This window comes from Nomascus leucogenys, chromosome 8, assembly GCF_006542625.1.
Source record: "Nomascus leucogenys isolate Asia chromosome 8, Asia_NLE_v1, whole genome shotgun sequence".
NCBI lineage: Eukaryota > Metazoa > Chordata > Mammalia > Primates > Hylobatidae > Nomascus > Nomascus leucogenys.
This window is the reverse complement of record NC_044388.1, coordinates 92,306,413-92,321,302: the sequence shown is the minus strand read 5'-3', so window position 1 is coordinate 92,321,302 and position 14,890 is coordinate 92,306,413. Positions and strand designations below refer to the sequence as shown.

The 14,890-nt window shown below is 41.5% G+C and overlaps 1 protein-coding gene and 1 long non-coding RNA gene across 2 annotated transcripts in view; one reads left to right on the top strand and one right to left on the bottom strand.

The window, feature by feature from the left end:
* Positions 1-14,890, bottom strand: part of PAPPA (pappalysin 1) — a 247,286-nt gene that overhangs the window by 107,481 nt on the left and 124,915 nt on the right. The gene's annotated exons all lie outside the window — the stretch shown is intronic.
* LOC115836377 lies at positions 4,901-8,239 on the top strand. The gene is made up of 3 exons (XR_004031414.1): positions 4,901-4,994; positions 5,672-6,138; positions 6,451-8,239. It is a non-coding gene; the product is annotated as an uncharacterized LOC115836377 (long non-coding RNA).

Below are 14,890 nucleotides of genomic sequence, written 5' to 3'. Positions count from 1 at the left end.
AAGTGCAATGGTGCAATCTTGGCTCACTGCAGCAACCTCCGCAAGTTCAAGTGATTCTCCTGCCTCAGCCTCCTGAGTAGCTGGGATTACAGGAATGCACCAACAAGCCGGCGAATTTTTTGTATTTTGAATAGAGATGGAGATTCTCCACATTGGTCAGGCTGGTCTCGAACTCCCGACCTCAGGTGATCTGCCTGCCCTGGCCTCCCAAAGTGCTGGGATTACAGGCGTGAGCCACTGTGTCTGGCCTGTTTGAAATACTTCATAGACTCCTACAAAATTTTAACTTCCCCAACTAGCTTTCAAGTCTTTTTGTAATCTAGCTGCAACTTTCCTATTTATTCTTAGTTCCAACCACACCTCCACCGTCAAATGCATCCAGTTCTTTCCCAGAACTCACATCTCAGAGCATCTGCCCTCACTTCGTTAGCCTGAAAGGCTGGTCCTGCCTTTGAGTCTTCCATTAAGATTTAATTCTAGCAACTTCAGCTCCATGGCATCTCTCACTTTTCCGCATCACTACTTATTTGGTACATACCATTTCCCTCTATGTCCTACATCATTAGTGTCCCAAATCAGCAAAATAGAATATAGCCCATCTAAAGATTTAAAAATGTAAAAACTCTTGAGAAATACAAAGTTTTTAAATTAATAAAAACGTAAACCTCCTTTCATTCTGTTATACGTCTCCTAAATACTATTTCCCCTACCCCACATTTCTCTTTCTATGATTCACAGTAAAATTTATTGCGTTATCTAAACTAGTGTTACTCACTTTATCTCCTACACTTCACCCATCGGTTCTCTCCAGTCTAGCTTCTATACTCACCACTCCACCAAAATCAATCTCATTAACGTCATCATCAACCTCAAAGTTGCTAAAGCTGAGCATAATGTCAAAATCCCCATCTTGCTAGACTGCCTTGAAGCATATAAAGAAGTAGCCCCCTCCTGCTTCTTGCAGGCCTCCCTCTCTTGACTTCCATGACATCATGTCATCCTAGTCGTCTGGGCTTCTCCCCCACAGACTAATTTGAGGGCTTTTCCTTCCCTAACTCTACGTGGAATGCTGCCAGACTTCAGGGTTAGATGGGGACCCCTTTTTCTTTTTTATCTACAGTTTCTTATCCTGTCTCAGTTTCTAAATAAAAATTTTAAAACCTCTATGTGCCAATGACTGAAACATTTATAGTCCTAGATATGACCTCTTCTCTGAGTCCCAACTGCCTAAAATTATATCTCTACCAAATATCTACCTATTTAAAGGCATCACAAAATCATCAAAAGACATCAAAAAACATATCTAAAGCAAAAATACTGATTTCTCCCCACATTCCCTTTTTCTCCACCTTAGTAAATGACAACACCATCGCTTAACAATGGCCAAACCAAAACCTTCCCAGTCATCTGTCCTGTCTTTTTTCAGCTCATCCTTTAACACCACACAAAGTCCATCAGTATACCTTATAGGATCCTTTTCCCTGGGAAATTTCAAATAGATCTACTTTGTTCTATCATTACCACCCTAGTTCAAGCCAACATCACTACTGCTGCAATTCTCACTTAACCAGCCTATCTGCTTCTCTTTTCTCAACCATTTGTTTCCCAACTATCCCTCCTTCAGAACATAGCTATAGTGCTCTTCTAAAAACATAAACTACGCCATGCCATGCCCCTCATCTAAAACTCCTCAATGGCTTAACATCTCATGTGGAAGAGTTCAAAGTCTGTATCCAGACCCACAAGCCCCTGATTTATCCCTCCATCTTCTGTTACTTTCCTCCTTGCTCACTACCTTCCATTCATTCATGCATTCATTCATTCATCCAGACAGACATCTATCGACACAACAAGTGTCTATTCCTTAAGTAAGCATCCAAGAACCTGAACTTGATGTTCACATTTTCTGGAATATCTCTTTCTTGGCTTTTCTCATGATCTCTTCATTATTTAGCAGTCATTTCAAATATTCAAATAACAAGCAGTGAATTCACATTCTAATCCTCCATCCCCACTGCAAAGTAGCATACCATACTGTTTTATTTCCTTTACTGTAGTATTCACTATTTTAAATAAATTTTCATTTTATTTAAGGTAAATAAAATAAAAAATAAAAAACTATATTTATTTATTATTGTTCCCTGCTCCCATACAACCAACACAAGTTTAATAGAAGCATGTTTCAAAGTGCATCTTTTCCATCATGGTCAAGAAAACTACCTGGCTATATTATGTCATGTTTAAAAATGCATGAATAAGTGAATAAATGAATGAATGATTTTGTACAGCTCTTGAATTTTCAGATATTTCTGGCCCTTGTCTTACTGTAATTAATATCCCGAATACTTAGGGTAGTGTCAATCTCATAGCAGGTACTCAGTAAATGATGAATTAACAAAGTTATTTTGGAGTTTTAGAATCTCTGTTATCAATGATTCTGAAGATGTCTCAAACCTGATTTCAATCTGCTTTAGCAGAGAGTATTATGTAAAAATTTTTATGAAAATATTAATTATAAAGAGGTCAGAGCATGAATCCAAGCACATATTAGGGGGAAAATCCAATTCTATACAAATTGTCCCACAATATATTTTTTTTTTCCTGTGAGACATCATGCCTCACCATCTGTCTTATATATTGTTTTATTTTGTATCCTAACTGAATTTGAAAAGAAATGGAATATCTGGATAGGAAAGGTAGCACATATTAGACTAAAATTTAATAAAGAGATTTGACAGTCTTATGAATTGGAACTTGAAGATGCATTTTCATCACCTTAAATTTAGTATAGTAATTTGAATGGCTTAAAAAGATTGTAAGCAAAGATAGTAATCCTTATAAATGACAATGCAGCCAACAGAGCAGAATGTTCAAAGCCCTAAATGACTTTCAGCCAGTTCTCTTTTGGGTTTCAATGATATCTCAAGATATGAAAGAGGGGGTAAAATCCAGTGTCACATGAATTATATAGCAGCCAAGAGATAGGCCGGCATTGTAACCACAAACAGAAGGAAGAGCAATACCTAAGACCCAAAGGTCTATAAAAGTATGAGCAGGAAATAATGAAATGAAATTTGGCCTGGATAATATAAGCTAATAAACGGAAAAAAAATCCAAAACATTGATATGCAGAGAGCGTGCAAAAAGTGGCAAAGAAAGAGGGTAATAAAAGATGGCAAACTACAAAGGGAGTTTCAGCAGTTTTAGTGTGATTGTATCTCCGTATTAAAAAGAGAGAGAGAGAAGGAAGGAAGAAAGAAAGAGAGAGAGAGAAAGAAAAGAGAGAAAATATGAGACAATTTCTCAAACTCTGCAGCCTGCTACAGTAATGGGCAGGGAGTCAAGGGAACTGGAGATTAGAATAGATGCCCTGATCAACCCTATGACTTTGGACAAGTCACTTTCCCTCTCTGGGCTGCAGTTTCCCCTTGTATAGAATAAGAATTAAATCAAGTAGCTTTGTGATCCCTTTTAGCTGTGTCACTCTAAGATATATTTGGTTCTTGACATTTTGCCCTTTGATCACTAAATCAGTTATTCAATTAAGAGGGAAAACATGAAAAAAAAAAAGATGGAGAAACATGATCAGCAAAATGAAGATCAAGAAGGGTGTGGATGATGAACCCATTCTGAAAAACATGCATAGAACTATAACGAAAAGCAGATGGAATAAGGGGCCAGAAGTTAAAGTGTCTACCTCAACTCTGTTGCTAACTTACTTTCATGATACCAGTAACATACATCATCATTCTGCATCTGACTCTTTTTGCTTATTAAAAAAATGACAGTATTACTTTTCCTACCCATTTTCAAAAGTGAGTGTAAAGATAAAGTAAAATAATGCTATGAAAACTAAAAACTACTCAAACATAAAAACTATAAGCAGTGTTGTTTTCACATTTTACTTTTGCAGATACAATCCAGACCTCATCTCCCCAATTATCAAATGACTTTTCTAATTTTTTGTTTAGGTCTTAGCTCAACCATTACCTTCTCAGTGAGGACTTTTCTAAACACACTATCAAAAAATAGTTTTCACCTTCACTAGAGTGTCTATACCACTAGTCTATTTTATTCCCTTCATAGCATGATCTCACTTCTTCAGATGTTTACTTGATAATTGTATTCTCTCTAAAACAGAATGGCAACTCCGTGAGAGCAGAAACATGGGCTGTTGTGTGCATTGTTGCAGTCAGATACTAGTACATAGAAGATAATCAGAAATATTTGCTGAACGAATGAACAGTTTAACACTGTAAGGTTCTCTAGACATTCTATATGATTCTAGTTCCTATGCTTCTCTGTATAAAAGTGGCAACTGAAACTTAGAAAGATTAAGTAACTCACTGAATGCCGCATAATTGTTAGAGGTCAAGGGTTCTGACTGGCTAAGGCTTATTATACAAATATTGGGAATATTCAATGTCAAATAAAAATTGCTCTGTGAGAAATGCATGTTTGTAAGCATTAAGTAAAGCAATGCATGAAAATGAAAGTCTATATATATGCTATATATGCATATCTATTCTGCAATCTTCATATATATATATATATGCATATCTATTCTGCAATCCAGTAAAACAAGCAGCCCATCATTCTGATAGGGCATGCATAAGATTCCAGCAAAGAAAGAAGCTTGGACAAGTGGATGCTATGTCTACCAGTGGGCCAAGGACTCGAGGATGAGTTAGGCACCACATGAAAACCAAGCCAGTTACCCCAATCTGGCATAGCTGGTTGTGACTAAGGTGACCGCAGCATGCTATGTTCTTGGTAGGGCTCCCATGCAGAAACCAGAGTGTTAAAATGGATCCCTCCCACCCTGAACTCTGACTGGTTTGGTTCACCTCAAAGACCATCCTCCTGCTATATGGTTTAGATAAGTCCAAAAAGATGAGCCATTCAAGCCACAGTGTCTTCTATCTTCAAGCTGGTGAGACACACTGCAGTCCTCTACAGAACAGAAGAGAGACAGTGCACAGGATTGCTCTTGTGTAAGTTTTCTTTCTCTTATGTAATGAATGGGTTATTCTTCAGCCCTTAGAATAAAATACTATAACAACTTAAATCTATATGCTCTGATTTGTATTGCTTAACTAATTTTCTCCTTTAACAAGGTGTGTATATGTCTTTCTCATCTCTCAATAAGAAGAGGGAAAGCAGGGAGAGAAGGAAGAGGGAGGGAGGGAGGGAGGGAGGGAGGGAGGGAGGGAGGGAGGGAGGGAGACAGAAATAAATTGATCCTAAATCTTTTCTCTTTTTCTTTTTTTGACACGGAGTCTCGCTCTGTCACCTGGGCTTGAGTGCAGTGGCGCAATCTCGGCCCACTGCAACCTCCGCCTCTCAAAAGCATGAGACTGCAGATTGAGTCACTGGCTATAGATTCCAAGCTAGAGGCCAGAGAAGTTGTCTCCAGTCCTGGCTGGACCAGTCATGGCTGAAGAGGCCAATTCTGGGCCACTGATGTGGTAGGATATGGTCAAAGAATAGGACCCTGGATAGGCACCAACCACTGAGCAATAATCATGTAGGCATGAAGATGCTTAATCTGAAGAAAAGAAGGCTCAGGGAGGACACAGTGGAAAAGTCTTCTAACAAAGCACAGTTGGTCTAAAATTGAAAGTGGTTGCCTTAGAAGATACTGAGTTATTCATTCAACTTTTCCCGACAGGAACTTGATGATGATTGATAAGGTGTACTCTGGTCCCTGCCTTCCTCTGCAGGCTTCTCTCTTCTCCAACGCACTCTAGTCTAAGCTCCAAACACAAATTGTCGTTGCCCCGAGTGGACCATGTTCCCTCTCACCTCCCCACCTTTGCAGAAGCTTTCTTGAAATCCCCAGATCTGCCTTTTCGATGACTAGTCCCCATTTGTCCTTTATTTATAGTTTAACCTCTCGAAAACCTGTCTGGAAACCCACCCCCAGAAGGGCTAATGGCTCCTCACTAGGTCTTCCTATACCATCATCCGCTTCCCCAGTTAAAATTGTACTTAGCGTATTTGTGAAATGAATAACTGGATGACTTTCTCCATGCTGGGCATTGTGCTAAATGTTTCAAATACGTAATGCATTCAATTCTAGAAGAGCTCCGTGTTTGGTACTATTATTATCCCCATTTTACAGACAATGAAATTGAGGTTTCGGCCGGGCGCGGTGGCTCAAGCTTGTAATCCCAGCACTTTGGGAGGCCGAGGTGGGCGGATCACGAGGTCAGGAAATCGAGACCACGGTGAAACCCCGTCTCTACTAAAAATACAAAAAATTAGCCGGGCGTGGTCGCGGGCGCCTGTAGTCCCAGCTACTCGGGAGAGGCTGAGGCAGGAGAATGGAGTGAACCCGGTAGGCGGAGCTTGCAGTGAGTCCAGATGGCGCCACTGCACTCCAGCCTGGGCGACAGAGCGAGACTCCGTCTCAGAAAAAAAAAAAAAAAAAAAAAAAGAGAAATTGAGGTTTCAAGAGGGTAAGTCATTCCCATGCTGTCCAGTTAATCTATTTTGTATGGATGTGGATATTCTGGAGAATCTGATGAGATGGGCGGATCTGATTCTCTCTGGGATGCCCTACGATTTGGCACTACTTGGGGGCTCAGGGGCCTGCCTGATGGAGCTGTGATCACAACCTGGCTCTTCACTAATTAGCTGGTGTCAATGACCAGCACACTTTAGCCCTGAGTCCCAGTTTCCTCTTTGGCAAATTGGCAGAATAATCGCTATCTTCCCAACTGTTATGAGGACAAAAAAATGAGAAGCTGTTGAGAAAGCACATAGCACCACATCCAGCATTTAAAAAACAAATTTTTTAAAGTAAAAGATGAGGAGTTTCCCTTTCCTTAAAGGAAGTAATCTGTCTCTGCTACCTTGTGCCACAGTTAAACTGCACAGGCTCAATAACTTATGTTTTGGTTAAACGTTTTTAATTTTTTTTAGAGTGAAATCCGAGTTTTTGTTGGCAAGTGATTGAACACGCTGGGCCCAGCCTCCAGGCCCACAGTCCATTAGGAAATTTACGAGGCGAGATGGGGACCTTCAGCTCAAGTACTCCCTTCAGACGCAGTACTTACAAAGCCATCAATTTCCTTAACAAAGAGCATTGGCTTAAATGCCCCTTAAAGGAGTGTTATTTACACAGCTATCCACTTCCTTTTGAATTCTCTGCCTGGGGGGTGGCAGACCTGCAGTTCTTTCCAGCTACGAGTTAATTAGGCTCTCTCCCCAAATGGAAGCAAGCCGCAGACTGAGATTTGGTATTAAAAAGCAGCTCAATTTGGGGCCATCCGAGAGTCTTATGGGCTGATCCAAATACCACCAAAATCACTGGTTCCACCCACCCATTCTTCTAAAATTCTAAAGCCTTTGGACCTTACCAAAGAGTAATGACCTCTGTCAGTATAGAGATAGAGAAGGAAAGGCAGCGTTTGAGCCTGTCTCTACTTAGTAAAAGAAGCCTCAAAAAAGTACTGCTGGCTAAGATAGCGTACTTTCTACCTCTTGGTGTATCAATATAGTAACATTAACATTTTAAAGAAACCCCCACCCCTTTTGTGGAGGAACTAGGATTTGGATACAAGGAGCCCGGTTCTGGGGTCTGAGCATGAAACCACCACCCCAGGCCACCTGACCCAAGATAACCTGCCTGAGATGACAGCTAAGGAGGAAAGTCTCCGATTCAAACAGGATTGTCTGACTCTAAAGACCAGCAAAGCTGAACTACACTTTCTTGCCTGAAAAATAAAACTGTCTCTTAAGAAATACATCCTTCTTTTACTCATTTATTCTATATTTACTGAACTAAAAATTATTTGTCAGTCCCTGGACTAACTCTTGGGAAACCAGATAAATTAAAGCAGGTCTCAGCGCTCCAAGAACTCAGGTCCTAGTGAGAGGGGAGATATGTAAATGATGACGGCACAGGATTCTGACCTGAGGTACAAGATACTGTGGGAGCATAGAGAAGGGACCCCCAATCCAATCTTACCCAGATTTAAGAAGGTTTCCCTTAGGAGGCAACACCTGGGCTGTATCTCTCAGAGGAGGAAAGGGTGGTGGGGAGCACATTTCAGCACGGGGACACTGTGAGCAAATGAGATGAGGCCAGCAATAAAGTAGGAGGTATAAAGCACAAGATGGTATTGGAGTATAAAATGCAAATCCTGGCCAAGGCGGGCAGGACACAAGGTCAAGAGATGGAGACCATCCTAGCCAACATGGTGAGACCCCATCTCTACAAAAATACAAAAATTAGCTGGGTGTGGTGGTACGTGCCTGTAGTCCCAGCTACTCGGAAGGCTGAGGCAGGAGAATCAGTTGAACTCAGGAGGCGGAGGTTGCACTGAGCCCAGATAGTGCCACTGCACTCTAGCCTGGCAACAAAGTGAGAATCTGTCAAAAAAAAAAAAAAAAAGGAAAGAAAAAGAAAAGAAAAGAAAATCCTGGGCTCAGATCATGCAAGGTCTTAAATGCCACAGCAAGGAATTTAAATTTATCTCAAGGGCAGCATGGAGCCATCTGACACTCTCAATTGGAGAGCAACAAAAGGTGTCTGCACTTTAGGAAGCTTGCTCTCACCTATGGGCAGGTAGATTGGTGCAAGCAAAAAAATGAACAAGCAACATGTTCATTTTACAAGCATCCTCTTATAAAAGCCTAATCAGGAGCCGAAGGGGGCCTCAGGTAGAGTAATGATCATAGGGCGAGAGAGACTGATTTGGACACAGACAAGATAACGTTTTCAAAGTAAAATGGGAAGAATGGCAATTATTTGGATGTGGGAAATGGCAGAGAGGGAAGAGTTATGGATGTTTCCCAAGCTTCTGTTTAAATGTCTGGTTGGCTACTGGCGCCACCAGTTGAGATTAGGAAAAACACTTGCAGCAGGTCTGGAAAGAAAGATGGCAAGCTTTGTGTAAGATGTGTCGAATGTGAGTTCCCGTGGGGCGTCAAAGTAGAGCAATTAGATATACAAGTTCATGGGTCAAAAAAAAAAAAAAAAAGTCCCAGACTAAAGATAGAGATTTTGGAGTCATAAAGGAAAGAATGGAGAATGAGAAGTGTGCCTATTATGGAACATTGGAGACTGCTGATACTTAAGGAGTAGGTGAAAGAAGGTCTGTGGAGCGATGGTCAGAAAAGTTAAGAAAAACAGAAGAGGCTAACACTTCACAGGTACCAGGAGTTCTGAATTTCAAGAAAGAACCAGATAAGACAAAAGAGAAAAATACTAAAATATGTCTGTTTGAACATGCTATTTAATAGAATCTCATGCATGGCTTCCCTAAAGAATGATTCTCACATTTCTGCTCAATCTCTTCCGGGGACAGGTCACTCTCTACTTGTGAGTAAGAACTAGATTATTATTTTTGTTATCCATAATAATCAATATTTGTTGATCACTTTCTGGAAGACAGGAACTGTCACAAACACAGGCATCCTTGGCCTAGCATGAACCTGGCACATAAGAGGTGCTCAATAAATAAAAGCCTATGTGATGAATGAATAAGTTTATAAATTAATAAAACAATATATCATAACACTCCTATGAAGTCAGGAATATCACTTCTATTTCTCAGGTGGAAAAAGGTATTTGGGGGATGAAGCCTGAGGCAGACAAGTGGTCCTTGTGCTTCGGGGCAGGTCAATCAGCTTTTCCTCCCTCCCTGTCCCTTTAGAAGTTCTCTTGGCAAAAAGCACAGGGACAAATGGAAAAGGGATTTCAGACTCTCGTGGAGACCATTCCTTGGTAATGAGGCTGAACTCAAATTATACACGTGGTTTTGGACTCCTAAACTGAGGAACCAGCTCCAGCCAGGACCTTTCAGAGTCCTGCCAACGGCGGCTGATAGTTTAATTTAAACTTATGGATAATTTGGGCTGGGTTTCTGACTGCTGTTGAAAGCTAAAATCACCCTGATTTCTCTTTGGGTCAGTTTGCCAAGAGTATTTTGTTGGCCATTGAAGAGCATCCCATTCAGGGAGGTTGATCTTTTTTAAAATACTGCTCTCCTCATATTATGCCTCTGCCCAGAAACTACTGCTTGCTATGGGATGAGAACTGCCCACTCACCCCCTGTGACTTCCCTGGAGTAGCTTCCTTTAGGACTGGTGCACTCACTGTATAGAGAAAAACCCTCTGTCTGGATCTTTATAGTGGCAGAGTGTCAAACCTGGTCTTATCTGAGTCCCACTGTCCAGAAATCTTTCCCAGGCTCACCAACCCCCCAACCAGGGGCTTTCCACTGCTCCCAGGGGGCCTCTAATGCCAATCTCTTCATATCTTTAATGACCACTGTCTTCTGCAGCCCTCCAACAAAGGTTTCTGCTGCTTAACCCTGCATTGCACAGAGCTTTGTATGCAGCAGGTGCTTAATATAGACAAAAACCAGTGTGAGCCTAGTCACATGCATTTTAGGCTGATTGCAGGACCACCACGGCTGCTGCTTGGAGGAGAGAGAAAAGCAACCGTGTGCTTGAGGGCAGAGCGACAGGCACTGGACCTAGGCTATTTTATCTTTCTGTCCAGTAAGTTAAAATGAAAAAAACTCAGTCCTTTAATAATTATTATAATTTCTTATTTGCTTTATGTTAACATATCTTTGGTACTTAATCAGTATTGGCCTAGAGAAAGTCGGTGGTTTTTCGTTTCTTCCTCTGTTAAGTATTTAATGATCTGTAAACAAACACTTCAGACAGTGTTTCTTAAAAAGACCCTGGGATCCTTTTGTTATGTGAAGATTTCTTTAGCTCCGTGCATTGTTTCCCCTTCTCATTATCTGTTTGCTGCTAGGCTGTTCAGCTCTTGAGAGTACACACTTTATTAGATAACCTTAATGATGGAGATGTAGCATAAATTAGTAGTTAAGCCTGAGGGCTTAAGAGCCAGAGACTTCCGGGGCTAGAATCCCTTACTGGGAACGTAACATCTCTGCGCCTCCCTTTCCTTACTTATAATGCCTGTATAATGTTAAAGCTACCTTATAGCATTAATGTGATTAACCAGTGGAATTAATAGAGAAAAAGCTTGAGTGAATTTTATCCAATTAATTTAATTAAATTAATAATTTGAGTTATGTGTACTATTATGACTTTTGTCTGAGATGGTGAGATGGAAAAAGGGTGGAAATATATGCAGTCTATACATTTGGCCCTCCATATTCATGGGTTCTCCATCTGTGAATTCAAGAGATGCAAAATAAAATTCTATCTGTACTAAACATGTGTAGACATTTTTTCTTGTCCTTATTCCCTAAACATTACAGTATAGCAACTATTTATGTAGCATTTACATCGTATTAGGTATTAGAAGTAATCTAGAGATGATTTGAAAGTATACAGGAAGGTGTGCGTAGGTTACATGCAAATACTACTCCATTTTATATCCGGGAATTGAGCAGCCACAGATTTTGGTGTTCACAGAGGTCCTGGCAGAAATTGCCCAAGGATAGTGAGGGATGACTGTGTACTTCTCACTGGCTCCTTCTCGTTCTAAAGGTTTCATATTTTGGAGGAGGTCACCTGGTGACTTTAGTTTTGAAGTTGGGCAGATCTTGGTTCAAATCTCAACTCTGTCACTTAATAAGCACCCGCTTTGAATAAGCCATTTCGTCTTCTTGAGCCTCAACTTCTCATGTAAAGTGGGGGATAATGGCCCCTACCTTCCTGTAGCCTTGGGAAAATCAAGAGGATAGTTAAGTGGGGTGTGAGGCAGCTGGCCTGGCATAAGATGTAGCACTCAGGAAGATTTGCTTGTCTGGTGGGTGGTTTCCCAGCTCAGTAAATATTTATTGAATGGAGGCCACATTCTTAAAAGTCACTTAAACATGTGGGGGCTCTGTTGTGTCACCCGGAACGTGGTGTTAACAATGCCTGGCAGCCAGGGGTGCTGTGGGTTTGAAATGAGCTACTGCAGCAGGTTCTCCATAAATATCAACACAGTCCCTTCTACTGGTCAGGGGAGGATCCTGGATGCTGCCTGAACCTTTTGGAAGGTCATCTGTTTGGGTTCCTCTGGCCACCCTTTTTAGCCTCAAAGTGTCATTTGCTTCAGTGTCTCAATGATTGGCTCGAGCTGGATGTTGGGACACTAGGGTAGATGGCACGGCTTCTTCCCTTAAGGGTAAGGGACACAGATGTGGAAGTAAAATACATGAGGAGTCAGTGAAATTATAGCTATGCCGGTATAGGCTCAGGAGGGAGATGGATGAAATGATTGTCTAACTCTTCGCTCTCTTTCTCTCTCATCTGGCTTATTCTGCCCAGCTGGCTATACTTTTTTACACAGTCATCTCTAGGTATCTTCGAAGCATTGGTCTCAGGACTCCCTCGGATACAAAAATCTGAAGACATTCAAGAACCTTATATAAAGTCCCTTAGTATTTGCATATGACCTATGCACACCCTACTATGTACTTTAAATCAGCTCTAAATTACTCATAAAACTTAATACATTGGAAATACTTTATTGTTTTTCTATTTGCGCTGTTTTAAATTGTTGTAGTGTTATTTATTTAGTCAGTTAGTTTCAAATATTTTGTATCTGAGATTGATTGAATCTGAGGATGTAGGATCCAAGGATATGACAGTTCAACTGTATACTCATCCACCTCTGCCAGCAGTCAACAACTTTTCAGTAAAGGATCAGAGGGTAAATATTTTGGCTTTGTGGGCCATACAAGATTTCTGTTGGAATGACTCAACTCTGCCTTTGTACTGGCAAATATGTAAACAAAGGAGCATAGTTATGTTTCAGTAAAACTTTGTCTATGAAAACAGGCAGCAGGTTGGGTTGGCCATGGGTGGTGGTTTACTCACACCTGGTCTGTGCAAGCATGCACATGGCTATTATGCCCAGGGCAGGGCTTGGTGGAGAGTGTAGAAGGCACACGCTTGAGTCACCTTCTCCTTCCTTCATGCCGTATATAGCAGCCTCACCATAGTCCTCAAGGGCCTGAGAAATCAGAGCCTGCTAGACTTCAGCCTCATCCCTCCTTTGTTCACTACAGTCCAGCCATGCTGAATTCCTTTTCCCTCTTCAAAAGTTCTTCTCTGCCTTGGGAATTGAATAGTCTTAACTTCTTGCAATCCTTGCTCAGTTACCTGTTCCATATCTCCCTAATGAGTCCACATCCTACTCAACCCTCAAGTCTCAGCTTAAATGTCAAATCTTCAAGGAGATCTCCTTGACCCCCTCAATGTAAAGGACGCCCTTTGGTTATATACTTCCAAGTATTTCCACTTAGTGCCGTTTTCAACAATGACACTTAAATAATTATTTGTATCATTTTCCTAACCTCCCTGGCCTTGCTTTTTCACTGCTGTTTTCTTTGAAACAAGCACAGTGCCTGGCATACAGCAGGAATAAAAAAATATGAACTAAACGAATGAATGACATCATCCAGCAGCCAATTTGCAGAATCTTCTGCCTGGGTCTGACTGCACATGTTGGGGCAAGCAGCCGATTTTTTCCTGCAGGCTCTAGCAGTGAGGTTTTCACACAATCCTTACTGCCCATCCATCATTTTATTTTAGGCACATTACTTTTCTGTCCAAAAAGAAAAGGAGGATACAATTAGGTCTATATCCCTCACTTGCTTAATATTTCAATTTCCCTCAGGGCACTCCCTTCAAGTAGAGATCACAGCTCATGAATATTAAATGTCTCTTCCAACCCAACATGGACTCCAAGAAACAACTGAGAGCCAGGAGCTAAGAAAAGGCCCGGATACCCAGCCCAGAGCCCTCTACCCTCTCCCAGGCCGCCTCAGTCATAACTGCACAGATGTACATCAGGCACATGTATGTGCAGATGAATTTCTGGTCACTTTAAATATCACAATGAAGTCCTTGTTCTTGGCTACCCAGATTCACCTGCCTTGGACTCTGGCTGCCTTTCAAAGGCACACATCAAAGTTTGGTCTCGATTCCTCACATTCAAGCAAGCACCAAGTCGGTTCCCTGAGCCTGACCCCTTCCTGAGAGTCAGGAAGCTGACCTGGGCTGCGGGCTAGAATTCCTCCTTTCTGGCGTCAGAGGCCGTTCTGTTTCTTTTCATTCCAGCCCTGCCTCTCTGTGGGGTAGGCCTCCCGGGTTTCCAAAGGAGGTGGTAAGCCTTGGTCTGAGGCAGGATGGCAAGCTTGATCCTAACCGGTGCTGACTCAAGGGTGTTTGAATGCATCCATCAGACCTCCCTGTTGAGTACTTCAGATCTTTGGTGCTGCCCGCACGTCAGCCTTCCGCCCCATCGCCTCCTTTTCCTGCTCTTTTGTCCCCTCAGTGACCCCCTTTGACCCTTTGGGTGAAAGGAATTCCTTTCTCTTCCCCAAGCCCTGATTTCTTTTAAAATGCACCAGTTTTAAAACAATAACAACCTGGGATTTAATTCCTAAAAATCGGAGCTGAAAGCTCCCTGGGAGCTCATCAAATTCCCTCATTATTTTACAGTGGGGAAACTGAGAACTAGGAGGTTTGGTCATTTTGCAAATGGCACCACTGTAATTTAGCATCAGGATTTGGTTCAGGACCATTTTTGCTGATGATGGGTTGGCTGCCTTTGCATCACTCACAACCGAGATAGGCAATGAGGAAGGGAAAGAAGAGGTGGCATTAACTGACATCCTTGATTGTCCACTAACTGCTGTGCATTGTGCTAAACACTCTATAGATGTTATCTCATTCTTTTTCTAAACAAAACTATAGGTGTTATAATTACGTCCATTTTTCAGAAGAGGAAACCGAGACTCAGAGGGATTGAGAGATGCCTAAAATGATCCATGTAGTAATTGCAACCAATAGACATTTGAACTCAAGCTCCTCTGTCTCCAACATTGCTATGACAACTTTATTAAGTGCCAAACACATTCTATGCTAAAAAAAAAAAAAAAAAACGATTTGGCTACTG